Consider the following 22,443-nt stretch of genomic DNA (forward strand, 5'->3'; position numbering starts at 1 on the left):
TGAGTCACCAAAGGAGGAAAAAGCAAAAATAATAGCTAAGTCCAGAAAACCAGAGAAGTTGGCAGCTATCGAATTGCAGACCCCAGAACCTATCCACAACAACTAGCAGTAGCTGTGGGGGGTTCCTACGGTGCCCTAGACCCCTTGATCACAGCCGGAGAACTAAATCAGCCTAAAGACAGAAAGGGGAAATCTAAACTGCCCCAGAGCAGACCCCAAAGCAATAGGCAGCCCCCAACATATAATGACTGTGAAGCAAGATGAAAAACACTAACACAGATAGAAAGATAGGTTGAGCAAATGATGGGGCCCAGGCTAACTAAATAGGACAGGATAGAAAAGCTGCTGTCTGCAATCCGCAAAAACCCTATCCAAAAATGTACCAACAGACTGATAGGAGAAACAGGCCCTGAAGTTGCTAGGCTTCAAAAGACTATATCAGCACTCAGGTATATTCTGAAGACAGAGCCAGAGATCACAGATCAGAGACAAAAATGGAATTCAGCTCACCCCCGGCCAGGGATGGCTGAACTCCAAAAAAACAAGGCAAACAAAACCAGAACTAAAGTGTACAAAAGGCAGAGCAAAACTTAGCTTTGAGAAGCAGAAATCAGATTGGTTTCCAAGAATCCAGCAGGAAAATCACCGGCAAGGCAGCAGGGCGTCGGCTGCCTTATATAAATAATAATCTTTAATAATCTTTATTTTTATATAGCGCTAACATATTCCACAGCGCTTTACAGTTTGCACACATTTTCATCACTGTCCCCAATGGGGCTCACAATCTAAATTCCCTATCAGTATGTCTTTGGAATGTGGGAGGAAACCGGAGTGCCCGGAGGAAACCCACGCAAACACGGGGAGAACATACAAACTCCTTGCAGATGTTGTCCTTATATCCAGTCATCAGTTCCTGTGACCCAGTCATCATCTACCTGCTCAGCTGTTTGGTAATCAGCCTCACTACCTTCCTTCGCCAGAAGAGGGAGTTCATCAGACCTCACTGGTGAAGGGAAAAATGAACTCACAACAGTACCTCCCCCTTGAGGAGGGGTCACCGAACCCTCATCCATGCCACCAGGGCGATCAGGGTCAGCCCGATGAAAGGCATGCACCTATCTTTCGGCATGAATATCAGAGGCAGAGACCCAGGAATTCTCCTCCTGACAATAACCCTTCCACTTAACCAAATACTGGAGTCTCCTTCTAGCCAGACGGGAATCCAGTATCTTCTCTACCTCATACTCCATGTTACCTTCAACCAATACAGGGTCAGGAGGTGCCACCCCAGGAACTACTGGTTCAACAAACCTCTTCAACAAGGACTTATGGAACACATTATGAATCTTAAACGTGACAGGAAGAGCCAACCGAAAAGAGACCGGATTAATAATCTCCAAAATCTTGTAAGGTCCAATAAATCTAGGCTTAAACTTAGGAGAAGCCACCTTCAGAAAACGTGTGAGCACAACGTTTCTCTCGTTTAGGGCAGACAGAAATAATATGCGAGGCATCTCCACAAAAAAAACACAGCTTATTATGCCTTCTGAACTCCTGACGTTGCGCCCTGGACAAAACTCTATCACATTGCATAGGTTCAGACATTTGTTCAACAGGTGGTAACACCTCTCATGCGGTCTTGCGTTCACGCAAACGCCGATCAACCTGAATGGCTAATGACAGAATCGTCAAGACCAGAGGGAACAGGAAATCCCACCATAGTATCTTTTACGGTTTCTGACAAACCTTTCCGAAAGAGAGCTGCCAAGGCATCATCATTTCAGGTAGTAAGGACCGCTCACTTTCGGAATTTTTGTCAGTACAACTCTGCAGAATCCCGACCTTGGCTCAATGCCAACAGGGCCTTTTCAGCCTGATCAATAGCATTAGGTTCATCATACAACAACCCCAAGGCTTGAAAAAATGCATCCACATTATTTAGAATAGGATCATCAGGTTTCAAAGAAAACGCCCAATCCTGGGGATCGCCGCGCAGCAAAGAGATGACAATTTTAACCCGCTGCACGGAGCTCCCCGACGAGTTAGGCTTCAAGGCAAAGAATAATTTACAATTATTCTTGAAATTCAAAAATTTAGACTGATCCCCAAGAAACACATCAGGAGTAGGGATCTTTGGTTCAGCAGCATGTGAATGAGTAAGATAGGCGGAAATTCCCCGCACTTCCGCAGCGAGCTGCTCCACACGATCAGACAATTGCTTCATCTCCATTGAGAGAAAAAAAAATTCCCCCTACGGCCTCAGAGATATAGAAGAAAAAATATACACGAAAAAATTCTGACATCTTTTTTTTTCCTTACAATTCTTTCCTGCTATTGAGTACCCTAGGATCTGCGGTACGGCCGGTGATTCTGTTATGGATGAGTCACCGAAGGAGGAAAAAACAAAAATAATAGCTAAGTCCAGAAAACCAGAGAAGTTGGCAGCTATCGGATTTCAGACCCCTGAACCTATCCACAACAACTAGCAGTAGCCGTGGGGGGTTCCTACGGTGCTCTAGACCCCTCGATCACAGTCGGAGAACTAAATTAGCCTAAAGACAGAAAGGGGAAATCTAAACTGTCCCAGAGCAGACCCCAAAGCAATAGGCAGCCCCCAACATATAATGACTGTGAAGCAAGATGAAAAACACTAACACAGATAGAAAGATAGGTTGAGCAAATGATGGGGCCCAGGCTAACTAAATAGGACAGGATAGAAAAGCTGCTGTCTGCAATCCGCAAAAACCCTATCCAAAAATGTACCAACAGACTGATAGGAGAAACAGGCCCTGAAGTCGCTAGGCTTCAAAAGACTATATCAGCACTCAGGTATATTCTGAAGACAGAGCCAGAGATCAACAGATCAGACACAAAAATGGAATTCAGCTCACCCCCGGCCGGGGATGGCTGAACTCCAAAAAAACAAGGCAAACAAAACCAGAACTAAAGTGTACAAAAGGCAGAGCAAAACTTAGCTTTGAGAAGCAGAAATCAGACTGGTCTCCAAGAATCTAGCAGGAAAATCACCGGCAAGGCAGCAGGGCGTCGGATGCCTTATTTCCAGTCATCAGTTCCTGTGACCCAGTCATCATCTACCTGCTCAGCTGTTTGGTAATCAGCCTCACTACCTTCCTTCGCCAGAAGAGGGAGTTCATCAGACCTCACTGGTGAAGGGAAAAATGAACTCACAACAGCTCACACTTCTCTCCACTGTGTCTATCTGATCTAATACTGGAGATACCAGGGGTGTTGAAGAATGAGTCCGCTCACAGTGCTGTGCACCCTGTCTATCTGAACTAATGATGGAGATCATGGAGGTCCTGAGGTAAGAAAAGACTGCTCACACTGCTATCCACCCCGTCTATCTGATCTAATACTGGAGATACCAAGGGATACTTAGATAAGAGGAGGTTGTCCACACTGCTGTTCACCCTGTCTATATGATCTAATATTGGAGATAACAAGGGTGCTTAGGTAAGAAGAAGCTATTTTTTACACTTCTGTACATCCTTTCTGATCTAATACTGCTCTAATACTAGAGATATAGAGGTTCTGTGTTACAAAGAGGCAGCTCACACTGCAGTGCCACCTGTCTAGCTGATCTAATACTGGAGATACAAGGATGCTGAGATTTGAAGAGACTGCTCACACTACTGTCCAACCTGCCTGTCTGATCTATTACTGGAGGTCCTAGAGGTGCTGAGGTATAGAGAGGCTGCTTACACTGCTGTCCATCCTGTCTATCTCATCTAATACTGGAAATACCAGGACTGATGAGGTAAGAAGAGGCTGCTCACACTGCTGTCCTCCCTATCTAGCTGATCTAATACTGGAGATACCAAGGATGCTGAGGTTTGAAGAGACTGCTCACACTACTGTCCAACCTGCCTGTCTGATCTAATACTGGAGGTCCTGGAAGTGCCGAGGTATAGAGAGGCTGCTTACACAACTATCCACACTGTGTATCTCATCTAATACTTGGAATTCCAGGACCGATGAGGTAAGAAAAGGCTGCTCATACCTCTGCTTACTCTGTCTATCTGATCTAATGCTGGAGATACCAGATGTGCTGAGGTAAGAAGAGACTGCTCACACTGCTGTCCACCCTGTCTATCTGATCTAATGCTGGAGATAGTAGGGGTGCTGAGGTAACAAAACGCTTCTCATACTTTGGTCCTCCAAGTATATCTCATCTAATACTGGAGATACTAGGGGTGCTGCTTACACTGCTGTCCACTCATTGCAATACTGGAAATACTAAGGGTGCCGAGGTAAAAAAAATGGTTGCTTGCACTGGTGTCCACGCTTTCTGTTTGATCTAACACTGGAGATACCAGGGGTGCTGAGGTACGAAAAGGCTGCTCATACTTTCTCTATATTATCATTGAAAAAGTTTGGAAGCTGCCTAAAAAATGAACATGTTTCTTCTTTTAACCACTCAAGGGTTTCCGGTGAATAGGCACATGACTAAGCAGAAACTCCAAGTTTTGGAGAGATTCTGCTCAATTTCTCTTCCAAAAACTAGCACAAAGAAATGGTGTACACATTTTCTAATACCATTCTTATACATACCCCAGTCCAGACCACATTTTTACAGTCCAGCCAAGCAGATCCAACTATAAGACCCTACAAACAGATTAGTCTATCTTCTCTCACCAGTCTGTAAAAATAATGAAAAACATTTTGAAATGTTGAATGGAAAACCTTAGTGCAATGTGAATTGCTCTCTCTGCGTCCAGCTGTGCGGCATATGAAAGACCCTCTTTGAAGCTAATGATGGGTCTTATCATATGCTATGAGAATCTTTCTCACCTAAGTCCTGTGGCATGTGTCATTTTCATCTTTGAACAGTTCTGTATATTACGACTTGGCTGTTTGCAACCTGCTTCTTCCAAATCTGTTCCGATTTCCCACCAAAATATCTTGGGAATCTTGTAAGAATAAAGAACACATGTAACAGTTGGCTTGAACAGCACACAAATACCAGCCTCCATGCAACAAGTATGTGTATTGGGTGGGTAGGGGGGAATGGTATGTGTAAAATATTGACTGGTAGATGTGCCTCTAGAATTATGTAATGTCTGAACATAACATGAAATGTTTCATGTACTGTAGCTTCTAGGCACAAATGTCAGGCGCTTGAATGCATCAACAACAAGCCATTGAGTGGTCACATCAGTGGAAAGATGCTGAACATTGCAGTATACATTTGTGGACATTTGTGATGAGGCTTAAAGGGGTCTTCTGTGGTGTACACATGTTCATATGAGGTTTTTGTGGGTCACAAGTTGTTATAGATCAATAAATGGTATCTGTAGATGACCCACTGTTATGGGGGATGTGTGGATGACACATTGTTATGGGGGATGTGTGGATGACATACTGTTATGGGGGATCTGTGGATGACACACTATTATGGGAGAACTGTGGATAACTGTCACGACTCTGTTGTCAGGTGACCCGGGACCAGGAGCTCCTTCTCTGTCCCTAACGCTAGGGGCGCCCTAACTCACTCTGATCCCAGGGATACTTCTGAAGGTAAAGATGCCAAGGCCACATACCTTGCATTATCTCCTTAATCTGCACTCCATCTGTTCCTTTCCTCCAGGCAGGGAAGAGGGAAGCAGCTGTGCACCACAGTATACCAACCAGACGAATAAGGCAAAAAGAAGAAGGGCAACTGAAAATACCAGGCAAAGAAATATTCACTCACATATAACAGAGGAATGCATCGGGGAGTGGAGGATGGAGACAAACCAAAGTTGGAGAAGAAAAGGAAATTATCAAACTTACTAACCCAAACAACAGTCACTGATAAATCCACCAAACTCCTTGTCATATAACCACCAAAAAACTATTCTCCCAGCCATGCAGCAAAAGCAAGCTCTGGCGATGTGTGTCAGTCAGAACCCAGAATAAGGGACAGAAGTGGCTAACCATGCTCAGCTGAGAGCTCAGACTCCCAGACCTCCCAGATTAACCCCTGTTCTGACAAAAGAAATTTACACTGTTTAAAAAGAAGGAGAAGAGCTTCTTTTCAGCCTAGCGGTCTTAAGGCTTCTCTCTGTCACAGTAACCTTGTGAGAGTAACACAGTGTTATGGAGGATCTGTTCATGATCAGTAGATGACACACTGGTATGGAGGATTCTGTAGATGACACACTGTTATGGGGCATCTGTGGATGACACACTGTTAATGGGGATCTTTGGATGACACACTGTTATGGAGGATCTGTGGATGACACACTGTTATGGGGGATCTGTGGATGACATTGTTATAGAGATCTTTGGATGACAGTGTTATGGGGATCTGTGAATGACACACTGTTATGAGGGATCTATGGATGAAACACTGTTATGGGAGATCTGTGGATGATGCACTGTTATGGGGACCTGTGGATGACACTATCGGGGAGGTGAATGACACACTGTTATGGGGTATCTGTGGATGACACACTGTGATGAAAATCTGTGGATGACACACTGTTATGGGGATCTGTGAATGACACACTGTTATGGGATATCTGTGGATAACACACTGTGATGGGGATCTGTGGATGACACACTGTTATGGAGGATCTGAGGATGACACTCTGTTATTGGTTATCTGTGAATAACACACTGTTATGGTGGATCTGTAGATGACACTCTGTTATTGGTTATCTGTGAATAACACACTGTTATGGTGGATCTGTAGATGACACTCTGTTATGGGGTATCTGTGGTTAACAACACTGTGATTGGGAATCTGTAGATAACACAATGTTATGGGGGATCTGGTGATAACACAGTGTTATGGGATCTGTGGATGACGCACTGTTATGGAAATTTGTGGATGACACACTGTTATGGGGGTATGTGTTATGAATGGGTCACTGAGGAGAAAAAAAACATAACAAGCTAAGTCACAGAAAACCAGAGAGGTTGGTAACTATGCAGATTGCAGATCCCTGATCCTAACCACACAACTAGCAGCAGCCGTGGAGCGTACCTGCAATGGTTCTAGACGCTTCATCACAGCTGGAGGACTAAATAAACCTGAAGCAAGAAAAGGGAAAACTAACTGCCCCAGAGCAGACCCCAAAGGAAAAACAGCCCCCACACATGTATTGACGGTGAAACAAAATGAAAGCACAAACACAGGCAGGAAAATAGGCTGAGCAAACGATGGGCCTAAACTAACTAGAAAGAATAGGAAAGGAAAGACACTGTCTGCAATCTGCAAAAAACCCTACAAAAATAAAGTCCAACACATTTGATAGCACAATTAACCCTGAAGTCACTAGACTTCTTTCACTACATCAGCACTCTGAAAAATTCTGAGACAGAGCAAAAAGAGGCCAATCTAATAAGGGACAAAAAGCAAATGGGCAAATACAGATAAATAAGAGTGGAAATTTAGCGCAGCCCCAGCTGGGGCTGGCTGACCACACAAAAAACTGAATAGACCAACAAAATCAAGTGTGAATATTAGCAGAAAAACTTAGCTTTAGATGACTGGAACAGAGCTGAAAACAAAGACCTGACAAGCCAGAAGGAATCACCAGCACCAGGGCGTCTGCTGTTTTTAAATACAGTCTGAGATTCCTGAGGTGCAATCGTCATCCTCATTATCAGGTGGCAGATGTCTACTGATTAAATCAGCCTCACTACCTCCAGTTACCACCAGAGGGAGCCTGGAAGGAGAATTCACAACTGGTGGACCAGAAAATGAACACACAACAGTACCCCCCCTTGAGGAGGGTTCACCGAACCCTCATCCACGTCACCAGGCCGATCAGGATGGGCCCGGTGAAAAGCACGAACCAATCTATTGGCATGAATATCAGAGGCCAAGACCCAAGAATTATCCTCCTGGCCATAACCCTTCCATTTGACCAAATACTGGAGTCTCCGTCTAACCAAACGAGAATCCAAAATTTTCTCTACCTCATATTCCATATTGCCTTCAACCAATACAGGGTCAGGAGGTGCTGCCATAGGAACCACTGGCTCAACAAACCTCTTCAACAGAGACTTGTGAAATATGTTATGGATCTTGAACGTAACTGGAAGGGCCAATCGAAAAGAAACAGGATTAAGAATCTCCAAAATCTTATAAGGTCCAATAAATCTTGGCTTAAATTTTGGAGATGCAACCTTCATAGGAAAATTCTTAGACGACAACCAAACCATATCACCCACTTTAAATTGGGGACCAATGGTCCTATGCAGGTTGGAAAATCGCTGGGCCATTTCCTGAGAGAGTGACAACTTATCCACCACTTGGTCTCATATCTGCTGCATTCTCTCAACCACAGTGTCCACACCTGGGCAAGACGAAGATTCCACTTGCCCTGAAGAGAATCGAGGATGAAACCCAAAATGACAGAAAAAGGGTGACATCAAAGTGGCAGAACTAGCTCTATTGTTCAGTGCGAATTCGGCCAAGGGCAAAAATGAGACCCAATCATCCTGATCAGCAGATATAAAACATCTTAAATAAGACTCCAAGGTCTGGTTTGTTCTCTCAGTCTGTGCATTGGTCTAGGGATGAAACGCGGAGGAGAAGGATAACTGAATTCCCAGATTGGAACAAAAGGCTTTCCAGAATCTGGAAACAAACTGGACTCCTCTGTCGGACACAATGTTCTCAGGAATCCCATGTAACCGAACCACCTGTTGTAAAAACAAGGGCACCAACTCAGCGGAAGATGGCAATTTTGGGAGTGGTACAAGATGGACCATCTTCGAAAATCTATCACAAATCACCCAGATAAGAGTCATTCTCTGAGAGACAGGAAGATCAGAAATAAAATCCATTGCGATATGGGTCCATGGCCTCTTGGGCACCGGCAGGGGCATCAACAACCCACTAGAACGAGAACAGGGTTTAGAACGAGAACAAGTCCCACAGGACTGTACAAAATTCCTAACGTCACGAGATAAGGTAGGCCACCAAAAAGACCAACTCACCAAATCTCTGGTACCAAAAATACCTGGATAATCAGCCAATCCGGAGCAATGAATTTCAGACATCACTCTCTTTCTCCACTGGTCAGGAATATACAATTTTCCCATAGGGCAACGCTCAGGTTTATCCTCCCGAAATTCCTCCAGGGCGCGTCTCAAATCGGGCGAAATGGCAGAAAGAACTACCCCCTCACCTAGGATGGTAGTAGGCTCGGTCACATTAAGAGAATCGGAAAAGAAACTCCTAGAAAGGGCGTCTGCCTTATCATTCTTAGTGCCCGGAAGAAAAGAGACCACAAAATTAAAACGCGTGAAAAACAAGGCCCATCTAGCCTGCCTAGGAATCAAGCGTTTGGCCGACTCCAGATAAATCAAATTTTTGTGATCGGTGAGGACCACACCTTGATGTCTAGCTCCCTCCAACCAATGTCTCCACTCCTCAAATGCCCATTTCATGGCCAACAATTCCCAATTCCCCACGTCATAGTTGCGTTCAGATGGGTAGAACTTTCGAGAAAAGAAGGCACAGGGATTCATCTTAGAAGTCACAGGGTCTTTTTGGGACAAAACAGCTCCTGCACCAATCTCAGAAGCATCTGCCTCCACCTGAAATGGAAGTGAGACATCAGGTTGCCGTAAAACTGGAGCTGAAGTAAATCTCCGCTTAATTTCCTGAAATGCTGAGACAGCCTCAGGAGACCAATTCAGCACATCAGCGCCCTTCTTGGTCAGATCAGTCAGTGGTTTGACAATACCAGAAAAATTACCAATAAATTTACGATAGAAATTGGCAAAACCCAAAAACTTCTGGAGGGCCTTCAAAGAAGTAGGCTGAACCCAATCAAAAATGGCCTGTACCCCCTTCCATTCATCCCCGTGCTTGATGCAAATAAGTTTATACGCCCCCTGAGGTCAAGCTTAGTAAACTAGTAGGCACTCTTAACTCTGGAGAATAAATCAGACATCAGAGGTAACGGGTACTGATATTTAACAGTCATCTTGTTAAGGGAACGATAATCAATACACGGTCTTAATGAACCATCTTTCTTGGCCACAAAAAAACCCCAGCACCTAAAGCTGTCGAGGATGGTCTAATATGACCCTTCTCCAATGACTCCTTAATATAGGACCACATAGCATCATGCTCGGGTACTGATAAGTTGAAAAGCCGACCCTTGGGAAATTTACACCCAGGCATCAACTCAATTGCACAGTCATAACTCCTATGAGGAGGCAAAGACGCAGACTTACTCTCACTAAATACATCAGAAAAATCGGCTAGATAATCAGGAATATCATGAGTCTGAGGAGAGGTGGAGAAAACAGGAGCATCCCTAAGAACACACTGACAACTCCAACTCACCACAGATCCAGACTTCCAATCCAAAACTGGATTATGAGTTTGCAACCAGGGAAAACCCAGAACAATAGTATCATGCAAATTATGCAGCACCAAAAATTTACAATTTTCTTGGTGGTCTGGGGCAACTCGCATTATCACCTGGGTCGAAAACTGAGGTTTATTCTCCGCCAAAGGAGTAGCATCAATACCCCTCTCAAAGGAATAGGCGTCTGCAGAGGCGTCATGGAAAAACCACAACTTTTAGCAAAGTCCAAATCCATCAGATTCAACGCTGCTCCTGAATCCACGAAATCCTTAGTGGAAAATGTGGATAAGGAGCAGATCAGAGTAATTGCCAAAAGGAACTTAGGTTGTACACTGCCCACAGCAAATGTGTGTGCAAAACGTTTCTCTCGTTTAGGGCAGACAGAAATAGTATGAGAGGCGTCTCCACAGAGAAAACACAGCTTATTACGCCTTCTAAAGTCCTGACGTTGTGCCCTAGACAAAACCCCATCACATTGCATAAGTTCAGACGTTTGTTCAAAAGGTGGCAACGCCTCCCGTGTAGTCTTACGTTCACGTAAACGCCGATCAACTTGAATGGCTAATGACATAGAATCATCCAGACCGGAGGGAACAGGAAATCCCTCCATAACATCTTTTACGGTCTCTGATAAACCCTTCCGAAAGAGAGCTGCCAAAGCACTATCATTCCATGTAGTAAGGACTGGCCACTTTTGGAATTTTTGACAGTATAACTCAGAATCCTGACCCTGGTTTAATGCCAACAGGGTTCTCTCAGCTTGATCAACAGCATTAGGTTCATCATACAACAACCCCAAGGCCTGAAAAAATGCATCCACATTAGTTAGAACAGGATTTTCAGGTGTCAGAGAAAAAGCCCAATCCTGGGGATTGCCGCGCAGCAAGGAGATGACAATTTTAACCTGCTGCACAGAGCTCCCCGATGAGTTAGGCTTCAAGGCAAGAAATAATTTACAATTATTCTTAAAATTCAGAAATTTAGACCGATCCCCAGAAAACACATCAGGAGTAGGGATCTTAGGTTCAGCAGCATGTGACTGAATGAGGTAGGTGGAAATTCCCTGTACTTCAGCAGCAAGTTGCTCCACACGATCAGACAATTGCTTAATCTCCATTGGGAAAAAAAAAATCCTCCTACGGCCCCAGAAAAAAAGAGGAAAAAATAAATTAAAAAAAAAATTCTGACACTTTTTTTAACAACTTTTTCCTGCTTTTGAGTACCCTAGAATCTACAGTATGGCTGGTGATTCTGTTATGAATGGGTCACCGAGGAGAAAAAAACAAAACAAGCTAAGTCACAGAAAACCAGAGAGGTTGGTAACTGCAAATTGCAGATCCCTGATCCTAACCACACAACTAGCAGCAGCCGTGGAGCGTACCTACGATGGTCCTAGATGCTTTGTCACAGCCGGAGGACTAAATAAGCCTGAAGCAAGAAAAGGGGAAAACTAACTGCCCCAGAGCAGACCCCAAAGTAAAGACAGCCCCCACACATGTATTGACGGTGAAACAAGATGAAAGCACAAACACAGGCAGGAAAATAGGCTGAGCAAACGATGGGGCCCAAACTAACTAGAAAGGATAGGAAAGGAAAGACACTGTCTGCAATCTGAAAAAAGCCCTGCAAAAATAAAGTCCAACACATCTGATAGCAAAATTAACCCTGAAGTCATTAGACTTCTCCCACTATATCAGCACTCTGAAATATTCTGAGACAGAGCAAAAAGAGGCCATTCTAATAAGGGACAAAAAGCAAATGGGCAAATACAGATAAATAAGAGTGGAAATTTAGCACTGCCCCAGCTGGGGCTGGCTGACCACACAAAAAACTGAATAGACCAACAAAATCAAGTGTGAATATTAGCAGAAAAACTTAGCTTTAGATGACTGGAACAGAGCTGAAAACAAAGACCTGACAAGCCAGAAGGAATCACCAGCACCAGACTAGGGCGTCGGCTGTCTTAAATCCAGGCTGAGATTCCTGAGGTCCAATCGTCATCCTCATTATCAGGTGGCAGATGTCTACTGATTAAATCAGCCTCACTACGTCCAGTTACCACCAGAGGGAGCCTGGAAGGAGAACTCACAACTGGTGGACCAGAAAATGAACTCACAACAGGTATGTGGATGACACACTATTATGGGCATCGGTTGATGACACCATGTGGATCTGTGAATGACACACTGTTATGGGTTATCTGTGGGTAACACACCGTGATGAAACACTGTTGTGGTGGATCTGTGGATGACACTCTGTTATGGTGGATCTATGGCTGATGCACTGTTATGGGGGATTTGTGAAAGATGCACTGTTATGGGGATCTGTGGATGACACAATGTTATGGGGGACCTGTGGGTGACACACTGTTATGGATGATCTGTGGGTGACACACTGTTATGGAGGATTTGTGGATGACACAATGGGACATCTGTTGATGATACGATTGGGGATCTATGGATGACACTATAGGGGTTTTGTGGATGACACACTGTTATAAACTTGGTGTCAATGTCAAGTTGAGTATCACCACCTGGATGCTGCCCATCCATAGTCAACATCTAGACAGTCAGTCACATAGTCAGGGGAAAACATTCCATCTGGAAATCTGTTACCAAAGTATCCACCAAGCCGTGTCGTCACTGGTTCAAGTAGAATAAAAACTAGGATCTGGTCTTAGAGAGTGGTGCTCTTACCCTACAAGACTTTTCTGTAAGTTCCACGTTCTTCTAAGAAACTGAGGGGTGTTAGTAGGTTACAGAATGTAATTTGTTTTCTTACCCAGGAGTAGGAATGAGCATCTGAGATCCCTCACTCGCTGTAATTGAATGCAGACCCCATAAATATCGTCGATAACATGTGAAGTATACACAGCACTGTGTGCGGCTTTCAGGTGTCTGAAGCCTGAGGTTGACTGAAAAACACATGTTTGTGATTGATAGGAAAATATTTTAACAAGGTTAAGTTAACATTGCTGCAACCTATAGAAATGTGTCTGGTATTCCCATGCCTGTTGCCATTTATAGATGAGGTTTCTAATGAGCCTTCCTAAATGTGGAAAATAATGACTGTGAGAGAGAAAAAGGGTCCTCCTTACGCTTCTGCCTCCTTAAAATTCAAGGAAATTGCCTAAAGCATAGCCGTTGTTTTAATTTTTATTCCATAAATCAATAGTGCACATGAAAAAAGGCAACTTTCTCATATATCTTATCAGAAAATTCGGCTTCTTTCACCTCCAACTCATGGGCAACATCTATAGTCAATGAAGACAAATTTTCCCATTACTGAGATAGTAGATGACAGTTGGTGCTTTTAAAATTCTATGGAAGGGGAGGAGCTAGAGACCGACAGAGATTGTACTGCAAATTTTTCTGAAAAGGCAGTTACATTTCTCCATAGAACATTTTGATCACCAAAAAAGAAAGTTGCAGTTTTCTATAGAACAATGTGTGCACCAACTGTCATATCCTATCTCAGTAATAGGAAATCTGCCATCACTGTAGACAGATTTAACTTTAATTTAGGAATTTTGAGAATGAAAAATTAAAACAAAGGTTACTCTTTACCATATGTTTGTAGCTATTAGCACGCCTTTGTTTCTGTTACAGAACTCCAAATCCCCTGTGTAAGCAAAGACCTCAAAATTTAATACTGACTGCCTGCAGCCACCACTAGAGGGCGGTAACCACCTACAAAATCATTACTATTATTATTATTATTATTATTATTAAAGGGGTTTTCCAATTTCAGTAAAGTGGGTCCCAAATGCTCTAAAATACCTAAAATGAAAAAAGGAAGAATATGAGCAAATGGAGCACCTGCTTTGTCTGTTTTTTTAGTTATTTTATAGTATTTGAGGTCCACTCTCTTGAAAGTGGAAAACTCCTTTAAATGATCCCTGTACTTTCAAACAACTTGATCTGATATGATAATTTCCTAGATAGAAAATCTGCAAATCACTTTACTTACAGGTTATGTTGTCCTAGACCCAATAAAATTACTCCAAAATACCATTCACTTAATACAGTGGCATGTAAAAATTTGGACACCCCTGGTCAATATTATTGTTATTGTGAACAGTTAAGCAAGTTGAGGCTGAAATGATCTCTAAAAGACCTAAAGTTTAAGATGACACCTTTCCTTTGAATTTTAGGCAATCTTTTTTATATTGTCGTCCTTTACATTTTAAAAATTACGATAAGGAAAATGGGCCAATGCAAAAGTTTGGGTACCCTAGTAGTATCCCCTTTGGAAAGAATCACATCTTGTAAATGCTTTTTACAGCCAGCTAAAAGTCTTTCCATTCTTGTTTGTGGGATTTTTATCCATTCTTCCTTGGAAAATTCTTCCAGTTCTGTGAGATTCCTGGGTCGTCTTGCGTTCACTGCTATTTTGAGTTCTAGCCACAGATTTTCAATGATGTTCAGATCAGGGGACTTGAGGGCCATTGTAAAACCTTCAGCCTGCGCCATTTGAGGTAGTCTATTGTGGATTTAGATGTGTGTTTAGGATCATTATCCATTTGTAGAAGCCATCCTGTTTTCAATGTCAGTTTTTTTTTTACAGATGGTGTTATGTTTGCATTAAGAATTTGATGAAATTTTATTGAATCCATTTTTCCCTCTATCCTTGAAAATGTTTCCCGCGCCATTGGCTGCAACACAACCCCAAAGCATTACTGTCACACCATGGCCAGACCAATATTACCACCACATAGTGACCGAATAATACCTCATACAAGGAACAAATATTGCCACACCATGACCAGATCACATGTTAAAACCACATAGTGACCGATTACTACAATACTGATCATTGATAAAAAAACCCACAATACTAATATTACCATAAGTAAGTGCCATTATACATAAGAGCTCTGTACATAGTATACAGTGTATAGTGTCATATGTACACATATACACAGGATCTATGTTTGTAGAGTGTACAGGTAATACAGGGATCACCTGTGACGTATACACTTTACCTCTGTATATACTAAGTAATAAAGTGATCACTAGTGACATTATTCACAGGAGCCATGTATATACTATATAGGTAACACACTGACTTAACAGGCATCTCTAGTGGAAGTCCTTCATCTTTGCTTTCTTCTTCATCCAGCACAGACCACCATCACTTCTTCTAGCCATGACTCGTCTCCGCAGAAAATAAGACACAGTTATCAAGAGCATTGATTCAAAAGCACATTCCCAAATTGTTTCCCAACTTCAACTCTACAACAGATGGAGAAAAAAAGAAGACATAGTGCTGTCCTGCACAGTAACAGGACCCTACTCCATTGAAAACAGTATCCTCAAATATAAAACACATCACGGAAGTAATAATATCCCTTAATTAGTCCCTACAGTAATAATATCCCCCATCTTGGCCTCCTTGTGTCTCATTCCTGGCCCCAGTCATATGTTCTCCCATCCTGTCCTCCATGTGTCTCCAACCTGCCCCATATGATCTCCCATTCTGCCCCATCTGACGTCTCCATCCTACCCCATCTGACGTCTACATCCTACCTGATGATCCTGCCCCATGTGTCCCATGATCCTGCCCCATGTATCCCGTGATCCTGCCCCATGTGTCCCATGATTCTTCCTCATCTGTACCATGATTCTGCCCTATCTGCCCCATGATACTGCTCCATCTGTCCATTATTCTCCATCCTGCCCCATCTGTCTCATGATCCTGCCCCATGATCCTTCCCTATGTGTTCCATGATTCTGCCTCATCTGTCTACATCTTGCACCATGTATCCCATGATCCTGCCTCATCTGTCTCCATCTTGCCCCATCTGTCTCCATATTGCAGCTTGCTGCTTTCAGTACAAAAAAAAGTAAATACAAAAGTTTCTTCTTACCTGGCTATGGTTCAGTGTCATTGTCTCCCCCATCCATTTGAGGCGCAGACTCACCATCGCATGCCAGTGTACGCCAATGTCAACTGCTGGCAAGTTATTGGCTGGTGATTTTTAACTATTGCCGTGTGGGCCTAGTACACCTGCTCAGCTATCAAACCTGCAGGATCCTGCCCCTGGGACCGATGAGCAGAGGGGTGCCCAATCCAGGGCCCCCTCTGCTCGCCTGGCCCCATACGCCAGTAAGGGTAGTAATGCCCTGATGGCAGCCCTAATGATAGTGAACAAGCCATTACCCTAAAAAGCTAAATAAGGTCTGAAATCTTGGTGAGTTATCAGAGCACACAAATCTCTATGGGTGCTCAAACTTTTGCATTGGCCTATTTCACTTTTTGGAATTTTTAAAATGCTAAAAATGACTATGTATATTTTTGTCTAAAATACAAAGTAATTGTGTCATCTTTAAACTTTATGCGTTTTAAAGATTATTTCATCTTCAACTTGCTTAACTGTTCACAATAGCAGTAATTTTGACAGGTGTGGCCAAACTTTTACATGTCACTGTATATTTCTTTTGCCTACCTTTTTGGCCCAGTGCCTGTATTCCATCTCTAGCTGCAGATGCACCAAGATTACAGGAAGTGGGGGCGGTGATCATTTTTTACAGGAAGTGGGGGCGGTCTTTGATTCTCTAAAGGAAGTTGGTGGTGAGTCTTTGTCTCTTTACAGAAAAAGGGAGTGAGTTTTTGTCTCTCTGCAGGAAGTAGGGGGTGGGTCCTTGTCTCTCTACAGGAAGTGGCAGGGCAGATCTGTTTCTATCGAAAGGAAGTTGGGGTGAGTCTTTGTCCCTTTACAGGAAATGGGGATGTCTTTATATTTCTACAGGAAGAGGAGAGGAGAATCTTTGTTTCTTGTCTCTCCACAGGAAGTTAGGGTGAATCTTCTTTGTCTCTCTACAGGAAATGGGGGTGGGTTTTTGTAGCTCTACAGGAAGAGGGGGCCGGGTCTCTGTCTTTCTACAGGAAGTTGGGGCGGGTCTCTGTCTATCCAAAAATCTCCAAATCCTCCTTCAAGTCATAAAACTCCTTGTCTTTTTACAGGAAAAGGGGATCCCTTTATTTCTCTACAGGAAGTAGTTGACCTTTGTCTTTCTACAGGAAGTGGGAAAAGGTTTTTGTCACTCTACAAAAAGTGGAGGCAGGTTTTTGTCTGTTTACAGGAAGTTGGGGTAAGTCTTTGTCAATGTAGAGGAAGTGGGAGTGGGTTTATGTCGCTCTACAGGAAGTGGTGGCTGGTCTTTGTCTTTGTACGGAAGTTGGGGGCGGGTCTCAGTCTCTCTGAAAATCTTCAAATCTCAAAACTCCTGAAAAACTATGAGTTTCTACTAAGTGGCTGTGTGTACAGACGCAAAGATTTTTTTAAGGCCTTGTTGGTGGTTTTGCCGTGATTCTTTACTTCACAAAACTATTCAGAAAGCACTAAGAAAACACGGGTGTCCAAAACCCGCAGAAAAACGGCCAAAAAATGCCCGCAGTTCCTTATTTATTATTATATTTGATCATTTTTTTTAAGCCTATTTTATATTTGCTCGCCTGTCGTTTTTTTTGCTTTCCACTTTGTGGGTGGAATTTACAGATTCCAGATGTTTTCGTCTGATTCTGTTTGGTCGATTTTTTTAAAAAAGTCACAAAATCTAGCACAACTCCAGTTCCCTATGGAGGGTTTCTAAGTATAGCAGTTCTGTGGCATAATTTTTGTGACATTTTGCTTAAAAAAGTTGCAAAAACAGTTCAAAATAGAAGAAAAGCCCATTTTTTGCTTTCACAAAATTATGAATTGTGTGCACCATTTTGAAGAATTTGGTGCAAAAAACAATAACTAATACTACAAGACAAAAAGTAAAGTGACGTAAAACAAAGCTGCAAATGATGAATTGGGGCCGTTGTGTGCAAATTACCTAAAACCTCTGAAAAAAACTCATTAATTTGCATTTTTCACTTTTGTTTTTCGAGTTGTGGTTTTTCATGCCAAATTACCGTAATCAAAATAGCTTAAGGGATTTATGAGTTTTGTGCACAGCACAAAATTGTGTTTTTTTCTGTCTTACACTGGTTTTGCGATTTTTTTAAAGGGAAAAGTCACGTTTTAGTCTGAAACATCTGGAAAATCCACATTGACCTAAAAATTGGAAAAGGAACTAAACTACAAAAGACAGCATGAAAAAAAGGCGTAAATGTTTGATGAACTTGTTACAAATCAGAAAGTCACTAAATGACAGGTATTCACATCAGAAAAATGGCTGAAATACAGTGATAAATTGGACCCACAGTCTGCACATGTCATTGGGTACACTTGCCCGGTGTTTTTTTCAGTCCCTTTCCTTTTTAGTGCTGTAGTATTAGTTGCTACTTTTTGTGTGTCAAATCCCTCAAAATGATGCTTGAATTTTGCAATATCTGGCTTGAATTGATTTTGGGACTCTTAGGAGCAAAAAGTCACACAACTTGTGTACACAAAAAAAAAATAACATACTTAACAAAACACCAGATGAGAGAATTTGCACCAAATTTTCAAAAACAGTTGCACATAAAGAATCAGCTGAAATGATCTTGAATCTCTAACTTCTACCTCCAAACCGAAAAGCAAACAAACAAAAAAAGGCACAAACAAAAAATAAATTAGGTGCACACAAAAAAGAATCGCAAAATGCACAAAGCTAGACAAAAAATGCGCAAAACACAGACAACTAGACAAAAAAGGCACAAAATACACAAAACTAGACAAAAATGGTACAAAATGACAAAACTAGTAAAAAAGGTGTAAAATGCACAAAACTAGATAAAAAGTGCACCAAACGCACAAAACTAGACAAAAAAAGGTGCAAAACACACAAAACTAGGCAAATAAGGCTTAACATACATAAAACTAGACAAAAAGGCGCAAAATACACAAAACTAGGCAAAAAAACCTACCAAACAAAAAAACAGGCGCAAAAGCATTGATGATTTGTGACTAGTGTTGAGCATTCCGATACTGCAAATATCGGGTATCGACTGATAATCGTGGTATCGGAATTCCGATACTGAGTTCCGATACTTTTTGCATATCGAATACCGGGATTGGAAGTTCCCATAATGCAATGAGCCAGTTTGATTTTATTCAGCCAATGTGGAATCCTAAGAAGTGTGGGCACATCCTGTTATGCATGTTAGGCATGTTAACTAATGGCATGGCTATGATTGGCTGCGAGCAGACCACCCAGCTGCTCCTCCCCCAGACACACGCTGAACAGTGATCTATGGAAAGTGAAACTAGTGAGGGAGGAGGAAACGACCAGTTCTCATTTCAATGCCAGAACACCCCCCCTGGACGTTTATCTTAGGCCTCTTTCACACTTCAGTTTTTTTGCATCAGTTTAAATCTGCCAAAAAGGCAGACAAGCGGATCCGTTCTGAACTGATGTGAACGGATGGCACAGGATCCGTTTTTAGATGGATCCTGAAAATGAGGAAATGTAAAGAACCGGTGGCCGGAAAAGGGGAGGGAGAGGGAGAGAGAGAGAGAGAGAGAGAGAGAGAGAGTGAGAGAGAGATTTATTTTTGATTTTTGTCCGGCACCCAGAAAGAATTTTGGGTTAAATGAGTGTCTGGAGGATCCGCCAGAGGAAAAAACGTTACAAGCTCCGTTTTGAAATCTTTGAGGATGGTGACGGACAGCAACTTTTGGCGGATCCTCAAAAAAAACGGATGCAACGGACAGCAATCCATCACAATCCGCCATTAATGCAAGTCAATGGGAGAAAAAACGGATCCTCAAAAAAAAATTGAGGATCCGTTTTCTTCAAAACCTGGCGGATTGTGACTGATAAACTGAAGTGTGAAAGAGGCCTTAGAAGCAAGAGATGATAGCTTGGAAACCGTGCAGACTAGCCACAGAAGGTAAATTACTTATTGTTAGCATTCTGCAGCCTAGATATGCACTGAGATTATGTGAAAAGCCCAGACAACCTGTTCTGTTATGTATTTCCGCCAAGTTGGATCACCCACCAGGGGTTGTGGGGTACTCGGTACCAGGCCCGTTGGTTTCAATGGGAGATGTCACGGTAGCTGTGACCCGGTCCGTGCCCCTGGGCATCCATTGTAAAAGGGAAATGTTGAACGTGTGGATGATGATTAAAGTTTATGAGTGAATGATTTGTGACGCCACCTGTTGTGTTCGGCAATGAAGATGTTAAGCCGACGCTGCAGACAGATCCTCTGGGACAGATGGTGTGGTGCAGCTTTGATGTTGTGGCCCTCCACAGGTAGGGCTGTAGTCCCAGGGCAGTGTAGATGGAGAGGTATTGAAGAGACGTAGATGGTGCAGTGCCAGGCACAGAGATGTAGCAGTGCTGAATGTGTTGGCGCAGGAATATCTGGAGGACACCAGGGCATGTAGTTCCAAAGCTTTACTCACAGTCTGTTGTGCACACAGGTGCCCGCATCCATACCGTGTCCTCCGGGTCAGGGGCTCAGTCAACCTCCAAGCTAGATGAAGCACTCCATTCCAACACTCCGCCAACATGTGCCTTTTCTGAACGTCTCCCTCTATTGCTACACAACCCCTTTAACATAGTCAATATCTTTGTAACTACGAACGTCTTAAAAAAAAAAATTAATCCCTGCTATTTCATTTGATTGGGCTAAACCTCTATGCCTTTAATGTCTCCTCCACCTCCCCCAATACATTCTACATTATTCTTAGTTGTTTTCCTTAATGTAGAATTAACCTACAGGGAAAGAAAGGGTTTATTTTCATTCCGATATTTGTGTCCCATTGACTTGCATTGGTTTCCGGTATCGGAATTGGCAATATCTGATATTTTTGGGGTATCGGTCCGATCCAATCCGATCCGATATTTCCCGAAGGTATCGCTCAACACTATTTGCGACCATAGTTTTTTTTTGTTGGTGCAGTGAATCCACTTTAACCCCTTCACGACCTTTGACGTATATTTATGTCAAAGGTAGTGTCCCTGCCTTTGATGTGGGCTCACATCACTGACAGCTGGTTTTAAAAATAAAATGCAATATGAATAGATCAAAATATTGGGTGTACTCCAAAATGGTATCAATAAAAATGTCAGCTCAAGCCGTAAAAAATTAGCCCTCTCTCAACCCCAGATTCCAAAAAATGAAAACGGTTCTCGGGTAATGGCGAAATAAGCAAAAATTGTTTTTCTGTTTGCAAAAATCAGTGGTGTCATTCAAAAGTACAACTTGTCTCACAAAAAACAAGCCCTTGTACCACCATATTGACAGAAAAATAAAAAGTTATGGCTCTTGAAAAATAGGAGGAAAAATGAAAGCGCAAAAATGGAAAATCACAAGGTCATGCAGAGGCTAAAATGTAAGAGAATTTTTTAATGTAAAACTTGAATCAGATCCTCTTCAAAATCCATCTAAACACTCTCTGTGTGAACAAACCCTAAGGTGTCTGGACATGATGGCGCCATGGGGTAACCTGCCTGTGTGACCTTACCCCTAGTATAAAATAGGTGTCCATTCTTCTCAGCTTTGCTTGGGGACCCCCTTTGTGAGTCCATCTGCTCAGTCACAGTTCCTGTAGTGATAATGGATGACAACTTGTCTTTTACTGTCTGTATACAAACAGTGAGCGCAACTCCATGGCTGACTCTATTTTGGGGAATGAACGTCTGGTTTCTGGATATTGTTGCATTTTTGTCGGAATAAGCAGAATGAGTGTCTTTTTATGTGGGAAAGTCGGGTCATTTTTATCATGCCATTGTGTGTGAATAAAGAATTTCCTAACACGTCCACAGATTAACACCACAACGTCGGACCGGACTGAGAAATCTTGCAGCTGCCTTTCATTAGCAGTAACCGCAATGGAATGAATAACACAAAAACACATTTAGCTTCAGATTTTAATGCGAAAAAGTAGTTTGTGTCATAATTGAAGGAGGTAGCCCCTTAGGAAACAGCCATTTTCTCATGTGGGTCGAAGCTGAAAAAATAAGCTTAGGAATTAAAGGGGAAGAATGGAACCTGTAACAATGCTAAAGAAATGGAAAGCAGGTGCTTGTCAGAGACTGGAACCCTTTACCACAGCCCTTTACAATAGCCCTTTACCATAGCCCTTTACCATAGCCTTTGCTGGTCTTATGGAAAAAAGGGCAGAGAACTGGTCTCACTACAGATAAAGATGGACAAGTCTTCAGGACTCTTGGCCACTAAT

This window comes from Dendrobates tinctorius, unplaced genomic scaffold, assembly GCF_039654945.1.
Source record: "Dendrobates tinctorius isolate UK_male_01 unplaced genomic scaffold, ASM3965494v1 ptg000014l, whole genome shotgun sequence".
NCBI classification, from domain to species: Eukaryota; Metazoa; Chordata; class Amphibia; order Anura; family Dendrobatidae; genus Dendrobates; species Dendrobates tinctorius.